The sequence below is a fragment of the Platalea leucorodia genome (genome assembly GCF_965183815.1).
Source record: "Platalea leucorodia genome assembly, chromosome: 5".
Classification (NCBI taxonomy): domain Eukaryota; kingdom Metazoa; phylum Chordata; class Aves; order Pelecaniformes; family Threskiornithidae; genus Platalea; species Platalea leucorodia.
The window spans coordinates 38,631,801-38,659,052 of record NC_138827.1 but is presented as its reverse complement, the minus strand read 5'-3'; the positions used below and the strand labels follow the sequence as shown (position 1 = coordinate 38,659,052).

At 44.8% G+C, this 27,252-nt stretch overlaps 1 protein-coding gene across 3 annotated transcripts in view; it reads right to left on the bottom strand.

Moving 5' to 3' along the window:
• The window catches only part of LRRC8D (leucine rich repeat containing 8 VRAC subunit D), a 53,753-nt gene extending 27,232 nt beyond the window's left edge, over positions 1 to 26,521 (bottom strand). Inside the window, exons 1-2 of one of the 3 annotated variants that reach the window (XM_082314464.1) lie at positions 26,400 to 26,521; positions 14,443 to 14,582 (exon numbers count right to left, since the gene is read on the bottom strand). The gene's annotated coding sequence lies outside the window, so the exon portion shown is untranslated. Of the gene's footprint in view, positions 1 to 5,075; positions 5,131 to 14,442; positions 14,583 to 24,358; positions 24,416 to 26,399 lie in introns of those variants that run through there. The other 2 variants (XM_082314465.1, XM_082314466.1) reach the window with 2 other exon arrangements.
• Positions 26,522 to 27,252: the final 731 nt, after the last annotated feature.

Here is a 27,252-nt window from a genome sequence, read left to right as displayed (position 1 = left end):
ACTGTCCAAAACATCTCCCTTGGGAAACAGGCCCAGACAACACAACACATCAGGATGTTGGTTCAACACCAAACCACTCTAAGAAGAATGCAAGAAACCACACAATCAGAGAAGCTTGAATTCTGGTAAATAAATTCACGACTGTGTATTTGCCAGGTTTGTTTTAGAGAAGCATTTCCAACAGGCACCTAGCCTTAGTTTGAAAAGCCTCTTATTCTGACACAATTTTCCAAGACTCCTCTCCGTCCCCTCCCTCCCCATCCCTACCCTTTCTCCGCAAGCTGCATCCCGCAGCTGCTCTTTCCCAAATCCCAGCCTGCCGCCCCGACAGCTGACACACAGGGCACAATCTAACACGCAACGTGACAGCCCCTGGTTGTAAGATTTCAAGCATCACCTGAATACAACGCAAAGCAGCCTGGAACAGGAATTGCAGGTTCAGATCCAGCAGAGAGGTGCCTCGACTTCGGATGCTCCCTCCCCCGCCAGCTAGGCGCTCATTGTTTTTTCCTGGGGATACATTTTCAGATCAGAGCCACGGCCTGCTGCAGATACAGATCAGCTTTGCTCATCCCACAGTTCTCTGTCACTGACAAAAAATAGCTCTGGAGGGAGAGGAGGAGGTTTTCAGCTGTTTTCTTCTCCAGTCCTCTCTAGCCGTTTCCTCTGTCTTTGTCCTCTCATTCCAGCTTTTATACCTTGCAATAAGGGAGAAGCCATTTTCTCATGTTCATGGCTGGATGTCAGAGTAACTGTTTTCTTACTCTATGGAGCCAGTAAATCCCCAGATCTGTCTTTAAAACAAATTTAATAGTAGCCACAATGTTCCAGCAGCACCCTCAACAACACGATCACCAGGCTTTTCATGGAAGAGCTGAAAGAAGCTGGCATCTTACTTGTTTCTTTACCAAAGGCAGCCCAGAGAAGCAGCTGGAGCCAAACAGGAGTGGTCTGGATAAATGCTTCTAACTAGGCACCACTGATACTCTACAGGGTTCATAAGAACCACAGGAGAGGGACATTTTCCTAAACAGGATCAAAAATAGATGGCTTTAAGATAGCTGGAAAGCATGTAATATACTATTCTTCCATTTTCTCATGAACAGTAACTTTATTCTTCCTGAAACATTGATCGACGTTTGATCCTGTTATGAACAATTCTGAGGCCTCCCCCACAGAGCATCTAAGCTGCATCACATTAAAGCTGTTCCTTTCTCCTTGCCTCTAGCATATTCCTAACATGTAAACAACTCTGCTGTACACACAACCAAAGGCACAGCTAGCTAGTGAACGCTGCAGCACTAAGGGCACCATAGGAACCCATCCAATTCTAATAACCCATTATTTTCACAGGGCACTGTATTTATTAACTAGAAGGCAACTGCTATTAATGCAAATGTACACGTGAAAAACGATCCCGTTAGAAAAGCTGAAAGAATATTCCAGAGTATTATTTTTCATGGATAGCCATGTTTCACAGGCTTTGTTACCCCCCATAACCCAAACATACAAGGAGTCAGTCGGAATGATGGAAGAATTGCGACAAGGCTAGGAGAAAGGCAAGTGTCAGAAAATCCATGCAGGCTTACTGTCTGAGGATTTCTCAGCTGATGTGACACCACACGACAAGTAATGTTCTTGTGGCCAAGAAAACCTGAAAACCTATAGGGACTATTTCCAGTTCAGGTTAAAAAAAAAAAAGAAAAAAAATCTCACTTCTCACCTATTTCGCAGTGATGTAATTAGGAGATACACTGCTACAAAAGTTACCAAATCTTGACACAAAAGCATTGCTTAGTCACATATTTTGCGTATGTTAACTCTTGCTTCACAGGCTCTGGACCAAGCCCATGGGCGAGCTGCCCTGGTGAGCTCTGCTCCTTGGGGCAAGTTTCCACAGCCAGATCGACCCGCTCCGCCATGGGATCTCCTTACAGCACCATTGCTCAACCCGCAAATCGCTCTCCGCAGGCAAGTCTGCAAGCAGGACAAACTAAGGTCTGGAGGAAACACAGGTCATCTCTGACCCCTATCTCATCCGTCCAGGGGTTCTGCAGTGATCCCACAGGAAAAGCAAATGGAACTGCAGCTACTTCTGTTTAGGACCTTCTCTGCATCAGGAGGTTTCCAATGGCAGGAATCCAGAACGAAGCAGCTCTGGAGCTGTGAACTGAATACAGCTGCACTGCCAGGCTCAAACACCAGGACCTAGAGCAGGCCAGGGTGCCTTGCGACATTTCCTTCTGACCACTGCAGTTGCATATTTTTTTCCCCTCTTAGGTTAAAACAGAGCACAGTGATTTCTTGCTGTCCTTCTGTCCACACCTACGCTACAAACTGGAGCAAATCAGTCATGTCCCAACACCCACTAGCTTCCTTTGGCTTACTTCACACACTCAAAAATGTCAGACTACGAATTCCAGACCCTGCTTCTTCCTTCCACAACGCAAAGTATCACCCTAGTCACACATATCCTCCTCCCCTCCCACTTCTTGTCAAATTCCACTGTCCATATTGCCACCAGAGCAAGTTTTATCTACTTGAAAACATGAAATTATCCACTTCTTCCCAGCGCCCCTCAATATTCTTCCAACCCAGCAGGTGAACACCCACTCAATCCTGCACATGACGTTTACCCAAGCAGGTTTTACTGGAGTAAAACAAGCATTCAAGGAGGTCTAGTTTTAAAAACAAAATTGCATTTCCTTCCCTGCAGCTAAAATTTCTTCATCATCCCCACATTTCCCACTTTCAATCCTTTTAACACAAATTAAAGAAATAAAAAGCCTTCCCCTTCCACATTTTGTGCCAAGACAAATGGTTGTTTTATTACAAGGGTCAAACAACCTCTTTTTACAAAACTAACTGGAGTCTAACTCCAATGCTACCCTTGCAAAGCAGTCCTGCACATTCTTTTTCCACTCTAAAAACCCTGCTCATGGTAACTCTGCACCACATGATAAATGTTAGAAAGAATTTATACAGCAGTGCAACTAAATCTTAACTTCTGACTAAGGTAAATTAAAGTTCATGGTTAAAGTAGGCCAAAGTGTATCGCTATCTGCAAGCTGGAAAATTTAGACAACTCTTCACAGACTCAGGCCTTGAAAAGTGCAAGGTTCAGCTGCTGCACCCTACACATCTGACAAAATATAATGTCACAAACACCAGTGCCAGAAGGTTGTAGCTACATCTCAGTGCCAAATATCTGACAGCCATCTCCTTTTTAGAGGAGCCTGATCAGAAGACTACAGCCTAGCCATAATTCAAGATTTAATGACTAATGGGACCACTGAACTGAAAACGTGAAGTATTTCAGGTTTAAATTATGAACGACAGCGACAGCTCAAGTTAAAAATTACTACACATTTTCAATCACCTTTCACGCTTATAAACAAATAAAAATGGAAGAAAGGTTGGAGAGTGGCTTTTTGTACATTATCAAGAAACAAATGCCTTGACCTATATTCACCATGCACTAAACATTGAAGATTCAGTACCAAAAATACCCAGGACTGCACATAGCATGGTTTTAATTAATAAAAAGACAAAACCCAGTTTATTACCTCTTCTAGGATCAGAGCCACAAGACCTACCGTGTATCAAAGATCTGCCCCAGACAGGAGCACTCAGAGGGTTTCAATTATCAAAAGGTTGCTGAAGCTTCCATGCCTTTCATGAATTGGTTTTATTGACCCCCGGTCTTTGGCTTACTGCAGTTGAAAAACTCCTCAAACAGAGATTATTTATACTAATTTAGCTGAATTCAAAGGGCCAGTTTTGAGTCATCCCTTCAGGGTCACACTGCAGTCTGCAGCATTCTCCACTTTTACCGCTCTCCCTTTTTCCCAAAGGGAAAAAGGCACCATGAACCTAGGGTTTCCCATTAGACACCCAGCTCAGACACAAGCCTGTAGAAATATAAGGCTTTGACTGACAAACGCCTACTGAGGAAAAGCAAATGAACCCTGTATGCAAGAGCATACAGACACTGAAAAACTGGAATACCTTTACCCACGAAGCACCTAGTATACCAGCACAACTCAAAAAGGTTATGAAGCAAGTATAATTAACCCTAACACTCACACCATGGGAACATTTGGCTCTTTCAAAGTGCTGTAACCTCATCAAAACGCTCAAACCAAATTTGACATTTATATCTCTATAAATAACGTGTAAGTGAAAGCAAAGAAAAAGCAACATTTGCAGTTCAGGGAAAGACATCAAAACAAACATGTCCATAGTACTCAAATGCTAAACTACATGTGGGAATCTGATGATCTTTTGAACGGCTGAAAGCTGGGACACAGAGGAAAGGGCTTCTTGTTTTTAAATTAATTATTAATCAATCTTTTCAGCCATCAAACCCCTGCAATGAGTCATCCACTTTCTTTACCAAAGTCTAAATTGTTATGAGAAGACTGCAATTCCACTGGAACGTTACCCTCCTGAGTGCAATACTTAATCCTGTATATGAGAAAGGATTTTAGTAGGTTCATTCCTCTCTCCCACAAAAAGATCGTGTTCTCATTGAACCTGAAAAGAAAAATCACAAAAAAAAAACCAAACATAAGGCAAAACAGTGTTTAGAATTTTTACATTGAGAGAAACAAGAGAAGATAAAGTCCACCTCAGTTATTCATAGCAAAGCCAGTATTCTTCCGCTGACGGTGTGCGCTGCAAGCAATGAGAGAATTCGCATCATCAGAAATCCTCAATAATCATGCCATTAAACAACCCAGTTCTTTTACACTCATACAGACAGTTCCTACTGTCTGTAAAGGAATTTAGTTTTATGGAAGCATGGCTCGAAAAGAGTTGCTTTTTAAGCTTACAAAATTAAGAACTTGATCCTATACCCCACATCCATGTAAACCTCTTTTCAGAGTTAACAGCTCTATTAAATAAACTAAGCTGCAAGACTGGAGCTCAGCTGGCGATACCTATGTACAGAGCTTGCTCTTTTCCTGCGCTAAAATTATATCAGAACATTACAACACATTTGCATATCTCCCACACATGCAACTTTTTGCCAGCAGTAACAAGACGATGACATCAAGGCTTCGAAAACGTACCAGAGATAGGAGGAGAGGGTGGAGTTTCCTGCAGGAACACCCAGACTGAAGTCCAGCAGCTGCCAGGGAAGGTGCTGCCTTTCTACCAGCCCGCTGCCTTCCTATCAGGCTCCCACTTATCAGTGTCAAATGTGAAACTCCACCCAGGAAACAAAAAGCTTCCTATTGTTTCTCCCCTCTTCACAGCCTCCTGGCTACTATCAGGAAAAGTGATATCCCTCCACCCTTCTGCCATGAGAATGGTTTCCATTTTTCTCCTTTATTATGTTCAGCCTTGGAGCTACAGTGGAATAAGAGGAACAGCAAAAAAAGAGTCTCTGCTGGGTTCTCTCTCCCCTAGTCTCTCCCGTACGGTTTTCCTGGGAATATTTCTACTGGCAGCCCACACTGCTGCCCTTGATTTAAATCACGCAGAAGTAACATGAAATTCGCATGACTCCTGTCAGTTTTCCAGCCACACAAGTTTTGCAAAAACATCAATTAAAACAATCAGACCTTTCAACTTTAACCTAGTAAAGCTATAAAAAAAACCTACACATAGCAGACCTCTTGGAAGAGTTTGATTTACACATTGGTTCACAGTTATTTTCAGAAAAGCTTTTAGTTAAAAAATAAAAATGACGACAGTGCTGAAGATTTCTGGCACCTTACCTCCTCCTAAACTGCCAGTTAAAAAAAAAAAAAAAAAAATTGATCCAAGTAGAAGGAAGTAATAAAAAGTTACATCAATCACAGGAAAATACCTGACCTGCCATGAATAAAGTGTTACTAAGGTGTGAGAGTAAGTTTTAATTGATTTTGAAAGTCAATAGTGGAATACAGTGTCATAATTCAAGGTGTGCTACATACTAGAAATTGTAACTTGAATGCTCAAGTTGTATGGAGCCATGGCCTTCCCTCCAATTCTTTCCAGTGGCCCATTTTTCCCAGTCCCACCCTACCATGGCATCCCAAGAGCAAAGCTCAGTTAAAATGCAACTAGAACGAGTCAATTAATCTGAAACTCAGGAAAGTCTAAAGTATTGTGTAGGAAAAATTGAAAACAAGCCCATACAAGCAAGACAGTATAGCAATAACAGACTAAATACAATACCCCCCAAATGATTAATAATGGTTTATTAATGATCATGTTATACAGCTGCAGGGCAAGTGCCTTTGTACCAGAATTTGATGAAGACCCAACTAGAAAGAAATGAAACAATCAAAAATTACATTTGCTAGTATCAATTCAGGCCGAGTACACACCACACACACGGGGATAAGATACTACTCTAGGAAGCAGGCTTTCTGACACCAGCACACTTAAGATCTAAATTACCATGGACTAGGGAACGGAAAAATGCAGAACCGCATGAAAGGAAGGCAAACCCTGCTTACAAAATAGCAGTGAGTCAGCTCCTGAGGACTGGTCTATGACTGCTCTGAAAACAAGATGCACATTCCCTATGTGCCCTCCGGTTGTACAGACTGAAAACAAGTCCATCCCCTAAATACACTTTTAATATGGTAGATGATATTCCAAAAAGGTGTCAAGAAACATCAGTAACACTGTTTAACCCATTCAAACTTCAGAAAACATTTTCAACCAGCGCTGATCCACACAGCCTTTTAACCCTATACACATCTATCCATGTTTGGTGCATTTAATAAGCAAGAAAAACTCATATCCCTGGCCTCAGATCAATCAGAAACAGCTTATCTTGGGGATACCTCCAACTCTAAAAGGTCATTGAGTTATTTTTAAGAGATATTTTCTACAATGCCATGACCCTTTAGCCTGCCTAGTTCCATCATCTCTGATCAGACTATCCAGAAAGCCAAGAATAAGCTCCAAGGCCTTTTATGACAAGCTGTGAAACTCAGCCATTTAATATTATAAAGAACACTAAGTAATACGGCTACTCCAAGCATTTGTTTGGAGAATACAACTACATTTGTCCTCATTCAAAAATCAGAGATAGCTGTTGGGTTTTCATAACCCATCTCCCCCTTGGCAAGTGCCCTTGTCTGCAAGCAGCTCTCTCCTTGACCACATTTTAGCTCATTTTGTTGTTGTTTAGGGACTATCTGGGGGCTTTCTGGTCTTCTGCTCTTTTTTGTTGTTTTCAGATGTTATTGGTGACTGGGGCTTTTCCTGGTATATTGACTGTTTCTGAAAAAAAATATATGTATGTATATACTCAAAGAATTACTGCAGCACACATGCAGGAAAAAAAATAGGTCAAATAAGTCAGCTCTATCAGTATTAAAACAAGGTGCTGGCCACCAAATATCATGCCAGCATACACTGAATGGAAGTACCCTGTCCAACCCCTCCCAAAAGAACAGAAACCTTGGAACTGGCTCATTTCAGGGAAAGGATTAAAGGTTGTTTTTTCAGGTGCTGTTCTTGCACACTGAATCCCTCTGCCAGACACTGCAGTTTATCATTGCTAAACACTTATATTGCAGAAGTACCTAGAGGCTTCAAGTAAGTCAGGGCCTCAGCATGCAATGTAGAGAATATATGCATAATACCTGACAGCCCTTGCCTCATCAGATTTTTCTATTTCAAATGTTTGTCTTCCCACTAACACAGCTATGTGAGCAACCTGCGCAAGCAGAAGAAACTCAATGACACTGCAAAAAAAAAAAACACTCGAGTTCTACCAACGACGTATGTAAGTGCTATCCAACATACAACGAAAACAGAAATAACTCTACTCCTCGTTAGGATATTACATATAAAGATCTAGCTAAATGTCAAAGCAAAGCAGGTTTGGGGCCTTTTAGGCTGGCATAGCTCCAGCTATTATAACAAAGACAGAAGTGGCTGTTGAAATAAGCTTTGGTAAATGTTTATGGATGAGACATCCAATTCTCATTTTCCCATCCCATACAACCTAGACATACCCTTTTAGTGAAAGAAAGAGTTTCTCAGTTGTTGCCTTCAGATTGAACCCTGGTTGAGACAGAGCAGGGGTACAAAATCAAAACAAACAAAAAAATTTACATGAGCTGTATGGAAAGAAACTATAGACAGAGTGCTAAAAACCATGTCTGCATACCTTATATTAGCTGCATTAGAGACGGGCAAATATGCCATAAATCTGAAATGATGCTTAACAAGATGATGGAGTTCTTGGCAACCTGATTATTTTACCAAGCTGACAGCCAGTTATCCTGGATTGTCTCAGTATAAATAGACATACCGGGACGGCACAGTCCAGAGGAGGAGTGGACCGATACACTCCCATATCATCACCCGTGCTTTTTGCTCCATGCTGCTGTCCCTTCTGATACCTCCCTGCTCCGCCACCACCCACCTCTGCCTTCCCGAACACTCATCCACATCCTGCAAAGCTTCCCCGCAGCTCCCTATCCCGTTCCCTCAGCTGAAAAGGAAATACTGGCATTGCTGTTGACCTTGACTGCAAGTTACCACCAAGCAGCTGCTGCCCAGGGAGTAGGGAGTACACAGACTTGGGAAAAAACAGCTATTACTCATCAACCAAAAGGTGGTAACTTGACATGGGACTGTCTAGCTCTGACAGAGCACATTACTTCTTGCATCCAAAGAAAATCCCATGCAACACCCCTGTTTCCACAGCCCTCCCCATCTCCCCCATGCCACAGGAACGTCGCTGCCCCCAGCCTCTGGCAGCACTACCAACATCCCAGGCACCTGGCACAACCTGCCAAAAGGCAAGGCATGCAGGACTGCCAGATCCAGCTGCAAACCACGGCCGGACCCCAGACTGTACCTCTGGTACAAGCAACAATCTGTGTTTTGGTTTTTTTGGGGGGGAGGGGAGTGGAGGGGTGGGGTGGTTGAGCTTTGCCTCTAAAGCCCCAAACCACCATGCTTCCTCCATATAAAAGATTGAAAAAAAATAACTGGGCAGTGTTCTCCTTAACTACGGCAGGATTTCAAAACAACACATGGCGTGTGGGGTGGGCAGGTGCTTTCTGGGGTTTTTCTTTTTTACAAAATTTGTTTTCACGGAATTTTTTTTCCCCCTGACGTTTCAAACATCAGTAATGTTAACAATCATTAAGTTTCTTACGTAATTACTTAAACTGCCCATAAAAACTGTTTTGCAGCCTGCCTGGAAAAACATTTTATTTCAAAAGGTAGCAGATGCAGTTTATGAGCAGAAAAATCATATTTTTTGCCCAGCTCCTGCAGAACGTAAGAGTTAAGGGAATAGGAAAGAGACTGATGCCTTACTGATCAAATCAATTCTAATTACGCATAGAAAACTTTTCCACAGCTTCCAATAATACACTGAGCAAGAGCTACTTCATGAAATGTGAAGTCAGGTAAGTGGAAAGTTTGGGAGTTTATTGCTCAGCAACAAAGGCCGGGATTTTATATATCCAATCACCAGAGGCAGTGGAATGTTATAATTGCAAGCAAACTCTAGCATTTGAAATAATAGATAAAACTAGAGAAATGCATTATTTATTTAAATTTAAAAATTTTCTAAAAGAGGCCCATAAAAAGCTGTGGACAGAGTAACACAATATTGCAGCTAAGCTGCAGCAGCACTAAAATAATTTGGCAACAAAGAGCTGTTTGTTCATTTTTTCCCTTGCAAATCTCTCTCTCTCTCCCCTCATACTTACTGTCTAGGGCACCAGGCAATAATGTCACCAACTTCTTATGGTATGTCCTTTTCACCATTGAGAGGTGCAAATACAGCATTACTAGACAACGTTAGGCTCATCTACAGAAGGAAAACCAGGTCTTGGAAAGGCCAACTTTTCTCCATCCCAGCCCAATCCCTTCCGTAGTTTCTCAATTGTTGGAAGCGTTTCACCTCCCTGTGAAACTATCAGGTACGGAAAAGGATGAGCAGACCTCACCCTTTGATGCTGAACCTCACTATGCTGATCTGGTGCCCCAGTTTTCACAGCCAGCCTCTAAGAGAACAAGCACACTGTGATGGTGCTCCCTTACTGAAAAGGCCATCACCTACCGAAGACAAGGGACGAAGCTTGAGCGAGCGACCACGTGTTGACAATTTCTTCCCATCTATCCAAAACGCACCTCCTGAGATTCCAGTTGAGAACTAAGAGCAGGTAAATATTTCAAAACATCATCATATTGTGTCAAAACACATAGCTAAGATTACTGCAGCCTACTGAATTTGATACACATCCAGTAGGAAACAGGTCTATACACATGAAAACATGCAACATGACATTACTCCACCGAAGGTTTAAATAGAGCACTGCTGCGTTTTAACCCTGCTCTGATTTTTCTCTACTACAGCAAGTTTGCTGACGAGCACCCATGAGCACCGTCGCCTTCATGCCCCCATCCTGCAGTCGGTATCAGGACAAGCTGGCTGGAAGCAGCTCAGCTCACAGACGCATGGCTGCAGGGACTGGCTTTTGCTATCAGTAATGGACAAACCTCCTGCCTAGGCAAAGAAATACAGGAACAAAAACAATGGAAAAACCACCAAAGTAGGGCTAATTTTCCAGTTTCTGCATCTAACGTCAACATTGACAATTCTGCTGGGAGGACAGGAAGAAAGAAAAGATAACCTGACATGAAAATTGTAGCATTGGAACAAGGTACCCAGAAGTCCTTTTCATTGCAAAGAAGTAGTCAAAATGACATCTATATCTACACCTAAGGAAAAATTGATTTCTGCCTTGAGGCAGCCTTGGCAATAACATTATTGCAAGGAAAAAAACAGTTTATTGGTTTGGGGAGAATTTAAATCAATGTAATTTATTTGTCAATTAATAAACTTCTAATTACTCCTTCTGGTATTGAAACACACACACACAGAGGGGAAACAGCCCTGACTCTCCAATCCCCTCGCCATAGCTGGTTCCAGCAGGGAGGCGACGGGGCCGGCATGTGGTGCTTTCTCTGCCGTTCACAATCCCTGCAGGGTCTTCTGGCTCCCCTCTGACACACAGCGGGTCCCTTGTGTCACCTGGGGACCTGCCTGGAACCGTCTGTGACCAGCACACGGCAGCCCTGTCCTCCTCCCTCAGCCCTGGCTGCCAACACCGTGCCAACCACGGCCGATACCAACATCAATATAACCCGATATGTGAGCAGGCAGACCTGCAGGGAGCCCCTACAACATGGCTCAGTGTTAAGTTAGAAGTCGATCTCTAGGCGAACATCCAGGGAAGCCTGCCATTTGCAAGACGTCTGGAACCAGCACACCCTCCCCCAGAGGCTGAGGGACACTTTGAAACACACAGCTCTTCAGGACATCCATCTGTTGTCTGCCCTTTGGTAGCCGTTGTCAAAAATTGATTTTGGTTTTGTCAAAAATTGATTTTATTTTCATAAGAGAGCTACTCCCGGTCTCACCTTCTGCCTCTGCCACAAGCTCACACAGCTCAAACACGTGAAATACAAAGGACCATCGGCACAAACTACACACCTAGAACTCACTCCATGAACAGATCAGAGCAAGCTGACAGGTTACCTCCTAACATTAAGTTTGGTATGAATACATTTTTGCAATTAACTCACAGAAGGAGCTGATGTATGGCAAGTAAATCTCAGATTTGCCTACCTCTGGAGAACAAATGCTGTCTTAGACCGCACAGAGGAGCTACATGCTGAAACATCAGTAAAGCAGGACACAAGAAACGAAGGAAAATAACCAAGCAAATTCACCCTTCCTTGTGTCCCTTCATTCCTACTTCCAGAAGAAGGTCGACATTGCCATTATTATGTGCGCATCATAAACAAATAGCTTATACAGACAAATTGTTTTTAAAACAAATCAAAAGCACATCAGTGAAACGTGATCTAAAATAAACCAGCTATATTCGAGGATATCACTGTTTCCTCTGGTGCTTCAGGATTCTGCAGCTGCAGAAATCCCTCTAAAAAAATTCAAAAGAGCTTAAAGCTTATGCTCCAACGAAAGAGGTTTCCAGACACAAATATATTATATATATACACATACATACTCCATCACCGTAACCAGACCAGAGCACTTGCACAGGAAAGCCCCTAGCCATGCTTTAACATTTTGCTGATTTAGCTGTATCAGCCAAGATTATTTTTTTTCTTGCTTCCCAACTACGCCAGCAAAAGCGTTACTGCAGAAGCCCTTCTAGTGGCTGCGAAATTTTTCTGCCTGCATACACGGTTCCTTTCATAGGACTCAGTTTAAGGAACACCAGCAAAAAAATCTCCTCTCAGAAGGAAGTGGCAAGACCGGGTAATGAAAGCGAGGGAGGGGTGAAGGCAAAGGAGAGCATTGCATCAGTCTAGCTTGCATCTACGAAAAAGGGGGGAAGCAGTAACTGCCATCACACTGGGTTTCTGCCAGCAGGAACTAAACTGCAAAGTCACAATCCTACTACAAGAAGTAACAGCAGTAAAATTCTGCACACAGGTCAGACTGACCAACTTGACTTTGACAGACATGGCATTTCGTTTTCTATTTGGATCTGCGTGTCATGTTTTGTGTGTAATGTATAATCTTGAGAAACAAACAGACTGCCTGAAAACATAAGTGCAAACCATTCCATTTATGTCAAGTAGATACTAATCCTATTCCCCCCCAAGAGATGATGAAGTGTCAGCTGGGTTAACCGTTTCACTACTGATAAGATACGTATCATCATTTCTTTGCTAAAACCCATCTCACAACTCCAAACCATCTTATGGGTAAAACCATCCATGTACTTCCCCATCCAGGAGTAAACAACCTCTCCACTCTTCCTAATGAGCATCCTTATAATGCAGACTCATCCTGGCTACACAAAAAGTACTCAAGATTAGAGAAGCATGGGTTAGAAAACAAGAAGAAAGTTTAAGACAGATTCAGTACAGTTATAAAGACTACCCTGTCTGTGTTTCTACTCAAATATAAATCTTCTCTGCCCCCCTTTTTTTTTAAACCCAGATCTGCTGCAGGTTATCCAGCCTGCCACATCACATCAGCGCAGAAACCAGTAAGGCCTGGCTGCAGAATTTAGGTCAGCTTGTCTGTGGAGTACATAAGGTCTTGCACACAGCCATGAATTTTCTAGTAATGCTTCAATAATCCCTCTTCATCCTGCTATGCAGCTATTTTACTAGTAGCTGCTAGCTTTCTTCCAGCTCCCCAACAAAGACTCTCCACAGGAGGGATGTTTGCAGGCAAATGAGCCACTATCTCTTCCTTGGGAAGCAGGAAGCCAGTTGTTGAATCAAATAAATGCTGATTCTTATTTCCCAAGACAAAAAAGTGAAGGATTCTCAATGCATACTAGAAAAGGACTTCGCTTTTTTAACCACACAAGAAAAAATATAATCAGACAGAGCTGGAAATTACCCTTAGAACATTAGGAATAATTTTCTTAACAGATCATCTAAACAAAACCCCACTGTTTCCACCTGGGTCAATAAATAAAAAGTAACATCAAAATGTGACTAATAAGTTCAGAGAGTCTAAGGGACAGATGCTGGTACTTCTGGAGAGAAAGCATCACTCGAGGTGACAAACACCGTGCCTCTTCAAAGAATGCTTCCCTCTAGAAGTGACTTGCGGGCCACTGCCATCCTAAGCATTGTACGAGCACACGTAAGTAGTAGCCCTGTTCCTAAGGAATCTCTAAAGGTGCATAAAAATATGCAAAGTCTTTTCAGAACATGGTCCTTGGAGCAGGAGTTTCACATAAACTGAAACAGTTATGTAAGAAAAAAAAAAATCGAGTACAATAAACCAAAACCTTGAACTTCTCTGGCTGTCTTCATACAACAAGATAAACCTAACTAAGTCTTCTGAAGCATGACAACTTGAAAGATGTGAATGCAAGAATAAATACCAGTCTCCAGGAATGGTTATGGGAATACCAGCAAATAAAAACACAGCTAGCAAGCTGACGGCTGGTTTTGTCTTAAAACCCATCAGTCTACTACCTTTCTGTGCTCTGTGGTTGCTGCATAACATTGTGCTCCTGGAAAGCTGGCACTTATACCTACCTATTAGAACAAAGACTAAAACTGAGGAAAAACTCTTTCCTCAAGACATCAAATTGCTCTTCAACATTCAAACATTTGTTAAGAGTATTCCTAGTCCATTCTTTCCAACTCACATGGAGCCTGGATACAGGTATTGGCAAACATACACCAAGCTGTACTGCACATTAGATGTGTAAATGAAATACTCCAGAAAATGCAAAGTTGCATTTGTTTATGTTTACCTCAGATCTATTACAGAACTCAAGCATATAACATGCACCCATGCCAGGCACACAGATGATGTGGTTGTTGTTACTGGGCCACCGTCATATCACACATGTTAGCAAGACTTTTTAAGGAACAGAACTCTATTTTTATAACTAATGACCATCCACAACTTCACTTCAGCTCAACATCAGACAACTTTTCCCATTCCCGGCTCAGTACCTGATCAGGCTGTGCTTCTCCTTCTTCCTCCTCCGGCTTCAGCTGGGCTGAGCACTGGCTCCAGGAGGCTCTGGTGACGGGAATACCAAGCCAGGCACTGACAGTCACTTTCTCATTTTGACAAGTGCCACAGACTCTTCCTGTATAAAAACAAACTGCTGTGAATCAAAGTGGCTGAATAAAGCATTGATGCTAGCGAGGTGTCAGAGAAACACCGCTCTGCGACACAGAAGCGGAACTTTAGTCATCCTTTTGCCACCAGAGCCTGATCTCTGGGGAAGGCTGAGCACACCCTTATTTTAATAATTTCGGAAATACTCTGAATGAGTTGCCCTATTCTTGAAGAGCAGAGATCCCTCCAACTAGCAATGTGCCATTTCCCACAAATTTTCTTAAACATATTGGCTCATCCAAACTTAACCAAGAGCACTGCTATTTCTACATTGCTGCTTCCCTACACCACCGTAAAAGCCAGACCAGACGCCAATGATGTGGTAGCTGCACACTGCATATGCTCCACACAACTGCTTTGATCACACTTGAACTGCTGCATTAAAGCAGTATGCCAGGCAAGCAGCCCACCCTGAGTCAATGAGCTGCCTGGAAAACCTCTAGGAAACACCTCTATCCCCGGGATGAACAAAATGGAGAAGAAACGGTATTCTCCCCCCTCCTCCTTTAGCCCAACACTTCCACCAGCCAAGACCCCAGCACAGCTGCCTTCACCTCCAGCGACTCAGAGGCTCCAGGGCAGAGCAGAACCCACAGATGGAAAGCAACAACTCAGCAAAACGAACAGCCAGACTCCAGCAGGTAATTCCTAAGTATTTATTTTAGTTTGCTGCTTATTAAGTATGCCTCGTTATAAATCAAGTATTTTACAGTAATTGCCTCCAATCAACAAACACCGAGAAAGCCGCTATGTAGACGGATGCTGCTTCATAACCGAAGCGGGTCCCCCAGCAACAGGCACAACTCTACACGACTCCCCATGCGCAGCAGGCTGGCCACCACTGCCTCGCTGCCCTTCTCGTGCCTCTCCTGCCCTGGAGAGTGCTGCTGCGTGCCCAAGCCCTTCCCCAGCACTGCCGACCGCTGCGCGCTGCTGCCAGGGCGCAAGCGCCAGCGCAGCACGGCGCTCGCTGCAAGCCTGGCAAGCCCCAGCCTGGCCGGCAGCAGCACCTCACCAGGAACCAGGGCAGCCCCCCAGCACAGGGAATGCCCCGCAGCCAGAGCTCAAAGGCATGGACAACCAGCTGCATCCCCTGCTTGAGCCACCAGCCCATTGCTTCCACACTGGTGGTGGCTGCAGCGGAGAGCTGCTCTGCCGCAAGGGTCTGTGCCCAGCGCCAAGCACAGTGCGCTCACCACCTGAGCTGCTCTCAAGCCACTGCAGAAAAAAAAGAAAAAACCAAACCCAAACCAACACACACGCTTACCTCTTAATTTATTTTCTGAGGCCTTTTCAGGGTTGGCACCTGCTGGCGCTCAGAAGCCCACAGGAACAAGCCCTGTGTCATGCTTTCTGCTGAGAGCATTTTAAAGGTCAGCAGGAACCTGCTGTTCCAGGTTTCTTCTTAGCGGTAGAGACCCAGGATAAGGAGATGGGGAAGACACTGCCAAATACGCAAATAAAATATGTGTCTTAAAGAATTTCCTCCTTCAAAGGGTTCAGGGTGGTCAAGCCCTCTCAGGAGAACTACATCCCTTTGCAGCATACATCACTGGAATTGGAGGTTTCAGAGACAGCCGGTTTTTAAATGCACAGAGGAAAAAAAGCTCTGACAAAGGTCTATTGCAAACAGGTTTCAGAACAGACCTTTGGATCATACTTGAGCCCTGACAAGAAAATGCTCTGATAGCCACAGGGCCATTCACCTTGGCTGTTTCTGTAACCTTTTTTCACCAGGTCTGAGACCCAGGTAAGAAGGGCCTAAGCAGAGCCCGCCATGCTCTCCAACCCGCCCTCGGCAACCACCCCAAAGGAAACAAACAGGTTTTGAAAACAGAAGGCAAAGGCAGTTCCCATCTCTAAAGTAGGAGGGCTGCGCTTTTTGAAAATGCGTCAGCCGTTAAGGAAAGGCGTCAAGAGAGGCTGAACATCACCACCACCACAGTGGGTAAGCCATGGAAGAACAGGACAGCTTGTCTTCAAGAGCTCTATCATAATCTGAAAGACTGCTGCGGTCCATCACCACCACCCTCCCCTTTCCCGGACAGACTGAGCACCAGAGTTGGAACGTACCTAGAGGAGAGGTGGAGGGAAACAAATGAAAAACCACGGTCATAAGATTTTGATTTTTGGTTTTGTTTTGTTTTGTTTTTTTTTTAAAAGGTACTAAAGCAGAAGTTCTCATCTAAATCCTACCAGTACATAAGTAGATGCCTGGGGAGAGCCAAGACCAGTGAAGGAATCTTCCCAGCAGTTTTTGCCACAGAAATCCTCCTGGATTTTGTTCCAAATCCCGTGTGAAGAATTCTCTCCTTATGCTTCTTCCCTCAGCTCCCCCTCCCATTTTTGAAGTGACAACCTCAATTTATTAAAACAAAGCAACCTCTTACTTACAGAAACATCTGCTCTGATACAAGAATACACACCCACTCTGTTATAGATTCAATGTGTGGGACAGTGGGTACGGAGGAGACTAAATAAGGAGCACATGTACCACTTCTCTTATAACCTAGCCCCTCTGGCACTCGTTCCCTTTAATCCTTCTCTTTCAGGCCCCTTCAGCATAGGGAAAGACTTACACCCCATCTACACTGGGGTGTTGGCATCACCCAGTGCCAATTTTATGTGAATCACAGCCAGGCACTTGGCACTTCAGGCATAACATGTGCAACCTCCAAATGCCACGTCCTATATACTGTAGCCTACACGTGGCTGCCTTCATTTCTACAGTCACTTGATCAAACATCTTTTCCACTAAGGAAAACATTATTTCTGTTGTGCTGAACAGGGGTTGCATTTAACAGGGAAACAATCATTGCTAACAGAGTGAAAAAAAAATCAGATGATGCACTTACAGAGCAAATTATTATGAATTCTGTAAAGAAAGGAGAAGGAGGGAAAACACAGTATTTTGGGGAAGAAGTAGAGATCTCGGGGGGAAAAAAACCTCAACTGATAAAGTAAGTGAAGCAGTTCTAGGCATTAGAAGTTTAATTTCAGCACAACTGAATAATTCTCAGTTCTCCATGTATCTCCATGTACCCAGCCAACAGCAGACATTTGACAATCACTTTGGTTAAAATGCCATCTTCCTCCCTTGTTGCTGCATAAGAAAAACAACAAACCACCACACAGGAAAAATGTCATGCCATCCAGAGAGAAGAAAAAGTCCCAAACTAGCACAGAAACCTACTGGAGAAGTATTGTCAAAAGCAGCGCGTAACCTAACCAGATAAATACCACATTTTGTCGCTATCTCTGCTTAAGAGTGGGGTGGCCCCGGACACCCTCCCACCCTCTCCCCCGGTGTGTGCCTGGGCAGAGGCGGCTGGGCAGGAGGGCAGGGCTTCCCCTTTCAACAGCGGAGTGAGCTCAGATTTGCTCCAGCTGGTCTTGAACCCACACTCCCTTTGGAAAGCACCTTAGGCATTGCTCCTACTCCACCGGAGCCTACAGGATCCCACTGCCGCTCCCTGCAGGGTTCAGTGTCCATACTAGGGCCTCGCTGCAGCTCTTCACGTGCCACCCAACAGCCCCTTTATTTCGGGAGCTCCCTGTAATTCTTCCCTTCGCTTTGTGACTACCTCCTCTTCCCCCCTCCGTGAGCCAGGGGTTGTGTGCAAAGTTCTCCCTGCTTCCTCTCTTCTGTCGCAGAAGACAGGAATATAACCGAGACGTTAACAAATCAAACCTTGCTGGGCAAGCGGGCAAAATTTCCCAGTGCTATAGGCAACCCATCGTTTGATCCACAGGCAATAAGAGAGGGGGCTGCTGCTGGTAGCTCTGGTATTACATTCTTTAGCAGATAGCAAGCCAGATCTAAGATCTTACAAGTTCAGACAGCAAGCAGGTAAATAATCAAGAGACTGAAGAAGCCTTAACATGGCTGGGGTGACAGAAAGCAACAGCTATCAGAGCGTGGAGGGTTGCCATCCTCTCTTCATCCACAACAGCAGCAGCAGAGGAGGAACACTGTGCTTCTCCCACTGACCAGCTGCATACGGGTTGCGACCGCGCTGCTCTGGGCCGCCGTGCGCGTGGACGGACTGCGATTTTACAACACAAGTTAGGCAGGTGCAAAACTATTCAGCCAAAACCAGGCTTGTACCAATTCAACCTGTAAGTTTACAGGTGCCCGTTAAATTTGCTGTAATGAATACATATGTCCACACAGGGGTCTGTATTACTTTGCAACATGCTTTCAAGCTGACTGCACCTGGGGAGAACTTGGCCGTTCAGCTGTGAATATGAAAGCCCTGTTTCTGGAGGTGAGACTCCCCCAGTCAAGCAAACAGAATTCATACACTTTCCACATGCAGAACAGTACATACGACTTCATGCCTTAAGATCTTTTATATTTACTCACACTTACCTCAACAATTTTGTTATCTGCTTTCCTTTGCCACACTCATTTTTTTTACATATTTTTGCGTGCCTCTTGTGTTGTTATTTTCTGGCTTTACTACATGCTTTACTATTTTTGTTCTCTGTAACTCTGGCCCCAGCAGTTTCTTTCCTTAAAATCTGTTTTGGTTAAACTGATTGATGCTAATAAGGACACCCTTAAATTCACCCTTCAATCTAGGTACATCCCAAATCAAATTACTCTAAAAATAAACAAAGCGTAACCACAAATTTTAACCACTGGAAATAAAGTCTTGTCCAAACCACTGCATTTTTCATTTTCCTGATTTATTACTAGTACAATTCTGTCTCGTTCTCAGTCCACTCTTTTTTCCAAGAACCGCTCTTCTGCCATAATTCTCCTGCTAGACACTTTCCTACCCCCTCTCCATCGGGGCACTAGCACTGACCAAACTTACAACTTCTGCAGCACCAACGAGCATTTCTGTATCTGCATTCCTCCACTTCCTTGTTGCAAGAGCCAACAGATTTGTTGTCAGAGGGAGAGGAAAGGAGAGGAGCAAAACTAGCAAGCCAGTCTTCCCCTTCTGTCTGCTAACTATACCAACAAGGTAAAACAGTGAAGAAATTCAGTGTTGGTTATAAAACAGCAAACGTTACTTTAAAAGACTCAAGTGCATGAGAAGTTTCATTTCCCTTTTGTCAGTTCCTCTTCTAAGCTAGGTAGTTTAGGCTTTATTTCTTAATTTAATGAGACAGAAAGCAAGTACATGAAAGTTTCTGGATGGCAGCCGTTGAGAAAAACCCTGTATGTAGACTTCTCAGTTTGTATTTTTAAACACCAGTCAGATTAAGCATGAAGTCTGGTTTCTCCGTGCATCTTTGATGAAGGCAATTGCTAATGCATGTGGAAAGTGCCTGTAACTATAGTGGTGCTTGAAAACAAAGCAAGCTAGTGCACCACCTTTCACACTTCTCACTCAAGTTTTAATGCAGAGACCGTCAGACCAAAATAATTCCTATCCTCCCTTTCCACGATCTGTACACAAAGCACTATGTACAAATATGCAAGACGGACTTCTTTTAATCATTCACTGACATTTGCATTGGTTTAGTGGACAAATTTATACTGAACAATCCAAATGACATCAGCTTAACAACGTGTTCTGCTGTGCAGGACTGCAAAGGCGACAAAATGTCTATTACATAATACTTCTGTATAAAATATTAATATTCACAGAGGAAGATTTTGAAGTGAAAGGTTATTTTCAATGATTAGCAAATCAGTGTTGTATAAGCTTGCTTTTTTAATCGGTGTATTTAAGATAGACAACAAACTATACTTTTTGTTGACAAAGTATGACAAAATCAACTTCGTATGTGCACACATCAAGGTATATGAATGATCTCCCTGGAGTTACCAGCTTTTCTTTTGACCTTAAGGTACTGCAAGATTATAGAACTGCCTCCATCTCTATCATACACATCTTCAGCAAGCCTGCACTAGAGTTATTCCAGGCATGGATGTTCTTTATACGAGTTCTCACACCAGCTGAAAGTGTCTAAGTTTCCTTTCCTTCCTATCCTGCGACGGCTGCAGAACAGATAGATTTTCAGACGTCATATTCATATACACATCCTATGCACTTGTTTTCTCCTCAGAGCTATAATCCCAAGTTGGAAAATCACTGCAGCAAGAACAAAGTGCTTCAAACAAAGTCCACCCAAAAAACCAAAGCTGCTTTTAGTGGGCATGTTGGTATCTGTGGCATTGGCCAGACTTGAAAACACTAGAGGTGCGGCAGCCCTGGCTTCTGTAAAACCCAAGGGCAACCAGGAACACCTTTTATACAGAAACTTATCTCAGTGCTGACTTGTAAAGAATGAAGTCCAAGGGAGGGGAAAAAAAAAAAAAAAAACCAAACCTGCATCTTGGCTGTGGCTTTGTAGCCATTAGGTTGCATGGGGGCGGGTAGGAGCCTGCCTCGCTGCTTCACTGCAAGGGCTATGAAGAGCCTTCGTGTTTGGTTTTTTCCTTTCCGCGTCTATCTTTACATAACGAATCTAGGGAAGGGGTCCATCTAGAGCATCACTGGTCTCCACTAGATGCTCCAGGACATTGTTTGCTGTAGGTCTCATTGTATTTACCAGTTCCATGTGAGGATCACAGATAAAACACCTAAAACAGCAACAGACACCTGTATTTAGGCGGCCCCACCCATGGTCTCAACATACAGGGGAAATCATCAGGAGATGCGACTCAGACAGAAAAATCCTGAGCCAGCGAACAGAGGGGGATTTTAAAACTCCAGTTTGGGAACTGTGCAATTTTTTCAAATTTCAATGCACAGCAAACATTTTGAAGAGATGTTTGATAGGAAAAGGTAGCAACAGAATTTAATTACCTGTTATGCCCACCCCTTGGGTCTGAGAAATCTTCCACTGCATTTTCCTTGTCTTCAAAGGAGACCTTCATAAGACAGAACACTTGAGATGCCTAACTTTTAACACAAAGACCATATACAGAGAGGGTTCTTTTTTTAATACTAACAAGGAGCAAGGCAGGTCACAGGAACCGGACCATTGCTTTTTCTATTGATCACACAACATGAAATGCAGGACCATGGTGAATAAAGGTGATTGCTATTCTCGCCCGCTGCTGGCTGCCACATGCTTTCAGCCTGGTTATTTTTTCTGCTTCTTCATCAGAGTTGCCTTCACCAAGAAAAGGGTCTCTGAAAAGAAAAAATCTGAGCAACAAAAAACTTTCCTCCTCCCCTAAGGGTGGCTGTATTTTACACAATGATTGTTTCTGAAGTCTTGAATATCACAACTACTTCAGTCTTAGACCAAATCACTTCTGAGGAAAGAGCTCAAGTGGAAAGAAGGAAAATTATAGGTAGTAACAGTTTTGAGACTACATGAACAACGTGTTTTCATATCCTGATTTATACTTGAAGAGGAAGAAGAAGAAAAGGGAAGGTATTTCTTTTAAAACAGTGCGAATAAACGGGTCCTTGGTGCAGCCATACTCTCTTCCTATAGTACTGCTTGCCTCTAAGTGTTGGGCAAGAGTGGCATTTTGCTGGCTTGATTCCAAGAAAACAAGCTTCCTCCTTCCAAGGATATCTCCCTGAACACTCTGGCAGCTGCTACATGAAGGTCTTTGAGCTACTCTTCCTAGCCATTTCCTGAAGGGGGGCAGGAGCCTGTTCTTGCAAAACTGGGAGAAGACAGCTGAAGAGAATACAGAAATAAGTGAAGAGAGCTTCAATTCTTTCAATTAAAGAAATTTGTGGTGAGAGAAAGGCTGAAGCAGTGTCAGTCAAAATTAATGATGTGGAAATGAGTATTACTGATGGTATTTGAAAGTGCCAACTTGACTTGTGATGCACTTTCCTTTTTAACATGCCAAAACCCAAGATGATTCTCAAGAAGTTAAACGCTAGAAATACTGGCTTTGTTCTTCCCTAAATTTGTTTGGAATCTCTGAGGGGAGAAATTGTTTGGCAAGCAATCAGTACCTATTCTTTGCTATACGGTTAAAAGAAAATTGCACTCAATTTGCTTAGACCAAAAGATCTTCAGCCAAACCCATCCCCAACGCAAGCAAGTCAAACTTTGAAAAAAAACGTAGCTCAAAGTGTTCTCAAGGTAAGAGGTACAGAATAGCTTTGAAACACTCATTACAATCGCTTTTACAAATGTAATGCTGGTAGCTGCTAGAAAACTGTATTTCACAAACATCCTTCTCCATATTTCAGCCCTTGTCTGGCAAATACTTACAAGTGTAGGCCCACAGCACCTCAACATCATGGCCAAGAATAAACACTTTGAAGATCCAGCACCATTACTGTGACCCCAGAGAGCCTTCTGCGTGTGTGTGTACTCATGAGACTATACGCATGTGGAAAATTAGTCATGTGTGCAAGTCTTTGCATGGTGAAGGCCACAGACTTTTCACGGCTTATTATAAAAAAAAAAAATGTTTAAAATGTCAGTTATGCAAAAGTACAGACAAGCCTTTATCTAAATGTAAGGTTTCTGAGGAAAATTATTTCCATTTTTCTTAATATGTCAAAGGCTTTTTTTCTTCGTAGGATATAATCTTCCCACCGCTAAGAGACAATAAATGAATAAATAAAAACAGAAAGGGGAAAACAAACAAACAAAACAAAAGGAGAACTGTGTAGTCTCATTCAATGCTAGCAAGAAATAGAGAAATTTAAACAACAGAAACTGAAATAACATGTTTTGTTCTTTCCACTTTATATAGTAACATTTGAGTATAATGTAAACACTGCTAATCGTGTTTTGTGAATATTTAGGGATCTACAGGAATTTTATGAATTAATTGGACGATACAGATTGCTTTTTTGAACAGAAATTAAAAGCCTTCAGAGTTCATTATTTGGTAAAATACTAACTCTGGAACTCCCTTCTGTGTGCATCCAGTTGAGAAACTAGTTTACCGGGTTCGCCCATGACATCATTTGTGACTCGAGCTACTTCTCAGTAAAATGGCCATCACCACCCTCACACTGATTAAATGCTTTAAGCCTCAAGGCACTAATCCATCCTCAGTGATCATGGTGTCCATGTACCTGTATCAAAACTGTCCTCTGGCTCTCAGAGATGCAGGAGAAAGCAAAGGGAGACCCTGGGCTGAGGTGCTGAGTCAGCACTCTGCCTGCAAGACATCCCAAGCCAGCCCACCAGCACGCAGCAGCAGGAGGACCTGACACAGCAGCCGGTGCCATCAGAGGACACAAGGGGGAAAAGAAACTCAGCCGGTGGTACAGGACCCAATTCAAAATCCACTTACTCCCACTGGCTTCAACAGAGTTTGAATGGGACCTCAATATACAGAAGGAACGAGAAGACCTGGAGAAATGAAAAGAACTAACTTCAAGGCAGGAGATTTCAGTACAGCCACTTCTTACAAAACTGCACCAAAGCCACAACACACATGGTCGCAAGCGCTTTGACCACAAGGATGTACCTACCCTTTTCTCCACTAGGCTTTTTTTTTCTTAGCCTCCTGTCACTGGCAGGACCTATTGCAAGCATATCACCAACAGCATTTAGCTTTTTTCTCACTCTCCAGGCAGGTAGTCAAGAAAGTTGTCCATACACAGGACGTACAGTCGTGATATCCCCATACCACCACCTACCTACTGCTACAGAAGAGAAAGAGGCTTGTCTGAGGCGACAGGAACACAGGGCAAAGAAAGAACTGGAATACAAGAACTATATTTCACATGTGCAGCTATGTGGTATAGTGCAACGTACACTGGTTAATCTTTCCACAGCAAGCACCTAAGTGCTTTCACTCTCTTTGCATTGTTATTATACAGGTTTGTTCCTATTAATAATTACCTTCCTGTGATGGCAGCACGCAGACTTTCTCCGTTGCCGGTGCTGCTGTTTTAGAATTCCTCCTCCAGGTCTGAACGCACTGGACAGATTACTGTCTCCCCAAGGATGTCAGGACTGGCACGGATATCTATGGTGCATATCTGGATCTTACAAAACAAATTACTGCTTAATGCTGCTCCCTTCCACATGTTACCTCATGTAGCCTTTGTAAACTTTGGATCTTTAGCAAAGTAATCTGGATTGCAAATAACACTATCTATTTAAATATTCCTTGCTTATTATGTGCAAGAAACAGACATAGCAGACAGAACAGACAAGTGTTTTTCACACTAAGCAAGATACAGGCAAAGCACCAAATGAGTTTACTATAAAGGCAATGCTTGCTCAGAAACATAGGAGAAAATGGTGTACAGCACAGAAAATATAGCCACTGTAGCATATTCCTAGGTCAGGACCTCATAAATCAGTTTCAACTAACAATAAAAGGTTTACGGGGGATTTGTAAATCACAAAGAATGAATAGGATCCTGGCCTCCGAGTAAGGCTTGGTGAATTAATTTAAGATGGCAATCAAGAGCAAATAACACAACACTGACCTTCTATACTACCAATCCTTACCCTAAGTTTGAAGAAAGGGGGTTTCCTCGGCCACCAGGAAGAGGGGAGCAAAACAAATAAAGGAAGAAAGAAAGAAAAGACACAGAGCAAGGGACTTAGCTACCCCATCTGGGATGAGAGTGCTTTTTTGATAGCTCAGAGCTGTGGGATCAAAATCTCTGTGCTGTTCCTGCAAATTGCTCACATCCTAAAGCCCTCTCTCTCAAACAAGGGGGCATAGCCATTCCCCACCTTCAGTTTGAGAGGCAGAAAAGATGATCCTTTCCTATCACGCCTGACAGACATAATGCTGAAAAAAACCCAAATACTTCCCTACACTATTTTTTTTTTTTTTAAATAAAAAAAGCCGTAACTGACAACGCTTACGAGTAGCGGGTACCCCAAAGCCAGTACTGAAGATGTTTTCCTCTCTGCACCAGCAGCCAAGCAAAGTAAAACATCACTTTCAGCACCACCATTACAGGAAGTACTGCTGAGACTTATTCCACCAAACAACAGGCTGGTTACCACTACCGTCCTCCATTTTCAAGTCTGAGTAACCTACCTCATGGCTCTTACACACTGGGAGCGTCCAGAGGAGAAACTGCCACGGGTCGCTGGCGTGCTGTAAGCGCACAGCCTGCATCCCCCCACTGACCGCAGACCAGCTTTCCTAAAGGGATGCTGGGCAAGTCACAAGCCTCCTGTGCCCGAATTCGTCTTTGCTTAACAGCAGTGGCGGCACTTGTAACAGGGACGGGGGGGAAATGGAGGTTGCAAGACGGAGGAGCTGCTGTGCCAGGCTCAGGGATCCTCAAGGAGCAGGAGTCGGTATTGCCACGTACTGGGGAGCAAGGGGAAGGGAGGAGACGTGTCTCGAAAAAAAACCACAGATGATCCTCTGACAAGGGCTATTTTTGTCCTGAAGATGTGTTTTATTGACTGGTTTAGGCCCCTTTTAATCTGCGTGTGGTGCAACAGCGAGAACAGTTGACCCCATACAAAAGACACACGGCTGGCGGTCCCCACACGGATTTAATACCACCAGTCTGGGAAGGGGGCTCGCTTTTTTCAGCCGCATTTCCCAGGAGCACGCTGTGCTCCCGGCCCCGCAGCCGGGGCTGGCCCCGCTATCGTCCTGCGTGGATGCGCACCCCCGGGGGAAACCAGCCCGGCGAGCCACGGCCGCTGCCGGGGGTCCCGCCGGCGGCTCTGCCCAGGCTCGGAGGTGCCCCCGCCGCACACCGGCGCTGGCAGCAATGCAAGCGAACCCACCCAGGCCGTTCTGAAGGCAGGAAAAAAAGGAGGAAAAAAAAAAAAAAAAAAAAGAAGGGAAGGCAAGCGCGACGGAAAGCGCAGGGAGGGAGAGGCGGGGGTGCCGGTGCTGCTGCCCACGCCGCCCGCCCGCCCGCCTCCCGCCGGCCCCGCGCTCGCCTCGCCTCACCTCAGGGACGGCCCCGCGGGCTGGGGGACCCCGAGAGCCGCCCGGCCGTGCCGGGCCGGGCCGGGCCGTGCGTGCCGCGGGGACGCAGACCTTCTCCGAGGCGGTCACTCCCGCGGCGCTGCCATGCGGTCGGCGGGCGGGGAAGGGGAGGCCGGGCCGGGCCGGGCCGGGCGGGCTCGGCTCCTAGCAGCGCCCTGCAGCGCGCTCTCCGCATGCGGCGCGCACCCGCATGGCTCGGCGCACGGACGGCACCGGCTGCCGGCGGCGGCGGCGAAGGCCGGCCCCGCGGCCCGGCGGCGGCCAATGGCTCCCGCGGCGCCGCGCATGTGAGGGCCGGGCCGGGCCGGGCCAGCTCCGCCCGCTCGCCCCCCGCGCAGCCGCCGCGCTCAGGTGCCTGCGGGCCGCCGGCCGCCCCCGCCCGGCCGGCCCCCCCCTGCCCCGCCGGGCGCCCCCTGCCCCGGCGCTCCGGCCTCGGGCTTTGGGGCGCAGCGGCGCGGCCGGGGGCCGGGGGGGGGGGCTGTTAAGCGTGAGCTGAGCAAATTGGCCTGCGGTGTCCGCAGCGAGGGCTGCACCGGGGCGCTCGTTTGAGCGGCAGCAATGCAAGCGAAACGCCCGGTACCAAAGCCGGCGGTTTGTTCTCCTTGTGCAGGTAAATGAGATGTAGTACGTGAGGTAAATAAAACAGCGACAAGTTCAAATTATGTGTTTGAATTATTAAAATATTATCGGGGGGGTGGGGGGGGGGGAAGTCAGTTTTCTTGCATCAGTCTTGAGGGCACCCGAAAGCCAAAGGCAGCTTTAGCTTGGGTGGGGGGCGGCAGCCGCTCGGGTGGCAGGGGCCGATCCTGCCACT